Below are 7,820 nucleotides of genomic sequence, written 5' to 3'. Positions count from 1 at the left end.
ACAAGAAAAAGAGACAGAACCGTGGATCCTGGTGCGAGGCTTTGGGCGTTGGGGTGGGCTGCACATGGCGGAGCGCTGGACTCCAGGGACAGGGCTTGAGTTTAAGTGGTAGACACGAGCTGCGAGTGACTTCGCAGGCAGGTTTCTAGTGGAGGAGATTTGAGGGAGCTGGTTTCCCACGGTGGGGCTGGAGCTTTGGTCTGTGGGCGTGGCTTAGTGTGGGGCCTGGTGTCTAACGCTGACAGGCTCCGCCCTCTAGGATGAACGCGTTGCTGCTGGCTGTTCAGGGCTTGGGGAAGGGGTGAACACTGTCCCCACTTCGAAACTGGAAGGAGTTTAAGAGATTAAGCCCCTGTTCTGTTCACAGTCGAATACGGAAAAGCCTGAAGTCCCACACTGGCCAGAGAAGAACCCACAACTCCTGGTGTGAGGGAAGAAGGCTGGAGGCTGGGGCTCTGGGTCTGGGCCTGTGGAGACCTGGTTTACGAACCCTGCTCAGACACGGTGTGAGCTCCACATCGACCCTGGTCCCGGGCCCACATCGACTGGTCCCGGCACTTCAGTTCTCTAGGCCTCAATTTCCTCATCTGTGAGATGGGGGTCCTAATAACCCCTACCTCACAGGGACTGTGTCAGGATTAAATCAACGGGGAAATATACTGTACACTGTGAATCTTATGCAATCAATATAATCACTTTTACTGAATGCTTACTATTGGCCAGGCCTAGATCTAAGCATTTTCATGTGATTTCTCAACTTTACAGTAGCTTTGTGGAGTAGCTACCGTTAAGAACACTCCCATTATACAGAAGGGAAAATTTCGATTTAGAAGATCTAATTGGCCCGGGTCACACATCTGTGAGTAGGGCAGAGCTGGGATTCAAACCTAGGCTTGTTTGACACTGGTGCCTGGGCACTGACCCACTCTGCTAGACAGCTGCCAAACACACAAGTGAGGTGTGATCATTACCAGAAAAATCCCATCACTTTGCACATCTCAAGCAGCCCTCATCTCTGCCTCTTGTCTGCATCTTCCACTCCTACCTGGGATGTGTTAGGCAATAAATAGGGCCACATCAGTCTGTAGATTCCCTGCATCTTCAGGTAGAATCCTCCACATAAGATACCATCAAGGGGAAAAAAAAAACTCACAAGAAAATAGGTACGTATACAAATTGTCCACAGCAAACTTCTGTTTGCAAATAACTAGAGGCCAAGCCAAGTATCCAACAAGAGGGGAATGGCTCTATATCACTGAAAACCCACTGAGGGGACTTCCCTGGTGGCGCAGTGGTTAAGAACCCGCCTACCAGCCTGCCAATGCAGGGGACACGGATTCAAGCCCTGCTCCAGGAAGATCCCACATGCCACAGAGCAACTAAGCCCGTGCACCACAACTACTGAGCCTGTGCTCTAGAGCCTGCGAGCCACAACTACTGAGCCCGTGCACCACAAATACTGAAGCCTGCGCACCTAGAGCCCGTGCTCAGCAACAAGAGAAGCCACCGCATTGAGAAGCCGGCGCACCGCAACGAAGAGCATCCCCCGCTCACCGCAACTAAAGAAAGCTTGTGCGCAGCATTGAACACCCAACACAGCCAAAGATCGATAAATAAAATAAATAAATATTTTTTAAATAAAAAAAACCCACTGAGGCCACATACATAATGCAGTTGTATTATATGCACACGTACATATAAAAAATAGATGTCATTTGTTCAGTTTGCTATACATTGGCACATGAGCTGGCTGGTTAATATACATTGTCGGCTTCCCTGGTGGCGCAGCGGTTGAGAATCTGCCTGCCAATGCAGGGGACACGGGTTCGAGCCCTGGTCTGGGAAGGTCCCACATGCCGCGGAGCAACTAGGCCCGTGAGCCACAATTACTGAGCCTGCGCGTCTGGAGCCTGTGCTCTGCAACGGGGGGGCGATCGCGATAGTGAGAGGCCCGCGCACTGCGATGAAGAGTGGCCCCCGCTCGCCGCAACTAGAGAAAGCCCTCGCACAGAAACGAAGACCCAACACAGCCAAAAATAAATAAATAAAATTTTTTAAAAAGAACTTTAAAAAAAAAAAATACATTGTCATTTAAACCTCACATGAATCCTGCACAGTCTTTATATTATTCCCATTTTATAGATGAGGGAATTGAGGCACAGCACTAGTAAGAACAGATCTCTATGCAAGCATGGGTCTCTCTGGCTTCCAAACCCATATGCCTCCTACTCCTTTCTGCAGCCTACATAGCAGCAAGGGATGAGTTCACAGTTCATTCATTCATTCAACAATATTTATTGAATATCCACTATATGCCAGACATAGTGGTAAGTATATAAACAAGTAGTTGTAAACAAGATAGACAGTGTCTCACCTCACAGGACATACATCCCACTGGGAGGCAGGATCTCATTGTAGTTAAGAACAGGAACTTGGGATTCTGATTTTCTGTGTTCAAATTCCTACTGTGCCTTTTTTTTCCCCATCTTTGTTGAGATATAATTGACGTATAACACTGTGCCATTTTCTATCTCTGTGGTCCTGGGTGACTTTTTTAACCTATAAGCTTCCATTTCTTTTTTTAATAAATTTATTTATTTTATTTATTTATTTTTGGCTGTGTTGGGTCTTCGCTGCTACGCACGGGCTTTCTCTAGTTGCAGCGAGCTGGGGCTACTCTTCGTTGCAGTGCACGGGCGTCTCATTGCGGTGGCTTCTCATTGAGGAGCACGGGCTCTAGGCGCGCGGGCTTCAGTAGTTGCGGCACGCAGGCTCAGTAGTTGTGGCTCACGGGCTCTAGAGCACAGGCACAGTAGTTGTGGAGCACGGGCTTTGTTGCTCTGCAGCATGTGGGATCTTCCCGGACCAGGGATCGAACCCGTGTCCCCTTCATTGGCAGGCGGTTCTCAACCACTGCGCAACCAGGGAAGCCCCAGCTTCCATTTCATAATCTATAAAATGGGGATATTAAAATTACTATCCATGGGATTATTATGAGGAATAAATAATATTGGTAAACTGCTTAACACAATTCCTGTACTATATAATTAGCATTTAAAAATATGAGTTGTGGGGCTTCCCTGGTGGTGCAGTGGTTGAGAGTCTGCCTGCCAATGCAGGGGACACGGGTTCGAGCCCTGGTCTGGGAAGATCCCACATGCCGCGGAGCAACTGGGCCCGTGAGCCACAATTACTGAGCCTGCTCTCTAGAGCCTGAGAGCCACAACTACTGAGCTCATGTGCTGCAACTAATGAAGCCCATGTGCTCTAGGGCCCACATGCTGCAACTACTGAAGCCCTTGCGCCTAGAGCCCATGCTCCACAATAAGAGAAGCCACTGCAGTGAGAAACCCGCGCACCACGACGAAGAGTAGACCCTGCTCACCACAACTAGAGAAAGCCTGCGTACAGCAACGAAGACCCAATGCAGCCAAAAAAAGCTAAGGAAAGAAATGAACCCATTTGTGAACCTTACCATCTAATAATGTTAGTCTGTGTCTTCTAAATAAACAGAAACCTTTTTTAAAAAATAAAAAATAAATATGAGTTGTAATTATCTTGGAAAACAGGCATCAATCAAATAGCTTTAATTTAGAGTGCTAAGTATCAAAACAGGGTAGACACAAGTAAAACAAACCAATCAACCATCTGACATATACATGACACTCGATAAATATATAGAAGAAAGAGACAAGGTGAGAAAGGAAGGAAGAAAGAAGGAAATACAGAATTATATATATGCATTGATATTTTTAAAATATGACTGTGCTTGAAGATTGTAGGGCAATGTGAGAAAATTGACGGTAAACACTTAATGATAAATGAGAACTGCATTTTACTTGACTCTTGGAAGCTTCATTCTGAAGGTAGCGGGGCGGGCGGCGGGGATCAGGAGGGAAGCAAGAGACCAGAGGGGAGATGAGACTCCTTTCCCAGAACCAAAGCCTGAAACCAGATCCTTAAAAGTCCCCCCACGTACTGCCCTGCTTTAAAAAGACTTAATAAGCCCCAGACAAACTTGGTGAGAAAAAGCCCTGAAACAGAGTTCCTGCCCTGGGAGACTGTTTTCTGTGGTTATAATGGGAAAGGAGGAAGAAGAGGGATGATGTGTGCAGAATAAGAGGAGGCTAGCAGAGAAGGAAGAAGGATGTAGAGTCAGAGAAAACAGTGGTGTATGCATGTACATATGTATATGTGTACGTGTGTATATAGAGATGTGTATGTGTATTTTATGTGCGTATCTGTGAGAGAGACAGAGTGTGTGTGTGTGTCCATGGTCACACAGTATGGGCAATGCTAACCAGCTGTGCCCCTGTCAGTCCACCCCCAGGAACCCTGTAGCTGGAGGAATGCATTACCCCTCCACTGTGGTCAGCTGATGCCTCTCTGCTGTGGCTCAGAAATTGGCCTTCCAGACACATACACACAGGCCTGGCTCCCCACAAAACCCCAGGGCAGAGCTCCCAGAGGAAATCAGTTCACTCTCAAGGGATAGGAGAGGGGAAAGGGAAAAGGAAGAAGAGAGGAGCCGATCAGCTCACCAGTCTCCAATTCCCACTGGAGGCCCTGCAGGCTCAGGCCCTTGGACCAGCAGTCTCAGGCCCTCGTCTGAGATAGGGAGGCCTCCATGCTCGGGCTCCAAGGCAGGTAGCAGAGTTTTCAACACTCCTGGCCTCCGAGACCCAATGATGGAAGTAATAATGAGAGTTTACATGACCAACTGCTTAACATAACTGCTTTCGGTGGATCATCTCATTTAACTTTCAAGATAATCCTAGGAAGTAGGTCCTGTTATTATCTCTATTAGGCAGATGAGGAAACTGAGGTCCAGAGACATTTGGTACTAAGCCCAAGCAGTCTGGCACCAGAGCTCGCTGTGACACTGTACTGCACCCGAGGAGAAGTTTGGATCTTAGTGGAGGAGGTTTCCAAAATATAAGACTTGGGAATTCCCTGGCAGTTCAGTGGTTAAGACTCTGTTTTTCCACTGCAGGTGGCACAGATTCGATCCCTGGTGGGGGAACTAGGATCCTGCAAGCCACATGGCGTGGTCAGGGAAAAAAAAATTATAAAAAAAATTTAAAATAGGGACTTCCTTGGTGGCGCAGTGGTTAAGAATCCGCCGGCCAATGCAGGGGACACGGGTTCGAGCCCTGGTCCGGGAAGATCCCACATGCCGTGGAGCGACTAAGCCCATGTGCCACAACTACTGAGCTCGCGCGCCTAGAGCCCATGCTCCGCAACAAAAGAAGCCATCGCAATGAGAAGCCCATGCACCACAATGAAGAGTAGCCCTTGCTCGCCGCAACTAGAGAAAGCCCACGCACAGCAACAAAGACCCAACGCAGCCATAAATAAATAAATAACAAAATCTAAGACTCTGTGGCATCTTGTGAGATGGAAACCAAACCAGGTGCTACCCTTATACACCATCTTTTAATCTTCCTTGCAGCCTTGTGAGGCAGGCGTTATCATCTCCATTCCGCAAGGGAGGAAACCATGGACGAGAGAGGGAAAGCAATTTGTCCAAGGTCATACAGCTAATAAGTGGCAGAGCCTGAATATGAACCAGGTTATTTCTGATTCCAAATCTTTGGCCTCTTCTGCGCTACCCTAAGATCCTAGTTAAAATCAGACTCTCAGGGGAATTCCCTGGAGTTCCAGTGGTTAGGACTCCATACTTCCACTGACGGGGCCCAGGTTCATTCCGTGGTCCAATCCCTGGTCAGGGAACTAAGATCCCACAAGCTGCACGGCACAGCCAAAACAAAAGAAATCAGACTCTCAGAATGTTTAGAGAATTCAAATTGTAGGCTTGTGGAATTTAGAATAAAGGAATGTTAGCCACCAAAAATCTTGGTGTTTAGGAGGGGCAACCCATCACATGTCACCAAGTCCAATTCCCCCACTTCACCCCAAGCAAGAAGCTCCTTTATAGCATCCCCAAGAGCTCCCCCTCTAGCCCGTGCTTAGGTGCCTCCAGTAATACGGACCTCACATTTCCACAAGGTAACCCATTCCAGTTAAGAGGGCTCTCCCCACCACCCAAGCCAAGTCAGGGAGATGGGACACCCTCACACTTTGTAATCTTGCTGTCTCTGTGCTGGAAACTCAAGGCTGCCTTTTTAAAATGCCTGTTAAAATGAAAGCTGAGAGGACGTCTAATAATTCTCCCATAACCATCCTATTCATTTCCTTCACAGGACTCATCACAATTTGTACTTCATGCTTCACATGTTTGTTTAGTTGATTATCACCTGTCTCCCCAGTAGACTGGGCACCCACTGAGAGCAGGAACTCTGTCTACCTGGTTTATTGCTGTAACCCCAGCACCTAGCATACTGCCCAGCGCAAAGTAGATGCTCAATAAATATCTATTAAATGGATGAATGAATGAATGCATACTTCCTGAGGGAGCATAATAGGAGCTTGGGTCTGTGAAAGGTAAGTAGAGGGATGGCCTTCCAGGCTGAAGGCTGGGAGAGGGACTGAGCTCAGCACTTCATACCTTCAGGCAGGGCTCAATGATCTCCATCTACTAGGGCAGGCACAGTATTACACACCATCAAAGCCCCAGCACAAGACCTGGTAAACGGTAAAAGTCCAGTAATGTTTGATGAAAGAATACTGAATAGCAGAAAAGGGTTCTGGTTTCCACTTAAAAGGATGCCACCCACAGCTGGAATCCTTTCCTTCTTTCATTTATTCAACAAATTTCGTTTAGTGAGGCTGGGGTAGGTGTGAAAAATCACATCTTTTCTGATCAAACAGACTATTCCTGGGCCTCCTCTCTCAATCTGTCTGACATTAGTTCATTTATTTATTCATTCAAAAATATTTATTAAGTCTCTTGGGAATTCCCTGGTGGTCCAGTGGTTAGGACTCCATGCTCTCACTACCGATGACCAGGGTTCGATCCCTGGTCAGGGAACTAAGATCCTGCAAGCCGTGCGGCACGAACGGGAAAAAAAAAAAATATTAGTAAGTCTCAGCCAGTCACTGTGCTAGGTGCTGGGGATAGTCCATGAACAAGATGTATACAGTCCCTGCCCTAATGGAATCTACAGTCTAGTGGAGGAGTTCTTTATTAAGCAAGAAAACAAATCAAATAATTGCCAAATCTGATGTGTGCCTGAAAAAACTAGCAGGGGATAATGATGGAGAATAACAAGAAGGACCTATTGGAGGGTAGTCAGGGGAAGAGGTGTATTCAAGCTAAGACCTAAAAGTTAATGAGGAGCCAATAATGCTGAGAGGAAACAGCCTGTGCAAAGGCCCTGAGGTATGAAAGACCTTGGCTTCTTTGGGTGGCTGTAGTTTAATGACCAAGGGAGAAAGTGCAGAGAGGTCACAAGAGCCAGATAATGCAGACCGCATGAGGCCAGGAAAGACAGCCAGATTTTATTCCAAGCTGGAGGGCACTAGAGGGTTTCAGTGGAGAAATAACATGGTTTGTTTTATGGAGTTACCTTTAATTTTTATTAAGTATTTAAAATATTTAAAATAATTAAGACATCTAGCTAATGTGTAAAGAATAAGAAAATAAGTAATTATATACTTAGCACCCAGTTTAAAGAATAGAACATGATGGGGAATTCCCTGGTGGTCCAGTGGTTAGGACTCGGCACTTTCACCGCCATGGCCTGGGCACGGCCAAAAAATAAAAAGAATATGATCAATTCATCTGAGTCCCTCTGGCCCCCCTCCCTTATCACATTCCCTCTTCCCACATCCAGAGATTACCAATATGTGAATTTTGCTATAATCATGTCCTTATATTTCATTATAGTATTAATATATTGACATATGTATGAATCCTA

Source organism: Eubalaena glacialis, chromosome 13, assembly GCF_028564815.1.
Source record: "Eubalaena glacialis isolate mEubGla1 chromosome 13, mEubGla1.1.hap2.+ XY, whole genome shotgun sequence".
Lineage (NCBI taxonomy): Eukaryota > Metazoa > Chordata > Mammalia > Artiodactyla > Balaenidae > Eubalaena > Eubalaena glacialis.
Note: the sequence above shows the minus strand (reverse complement) of the source record.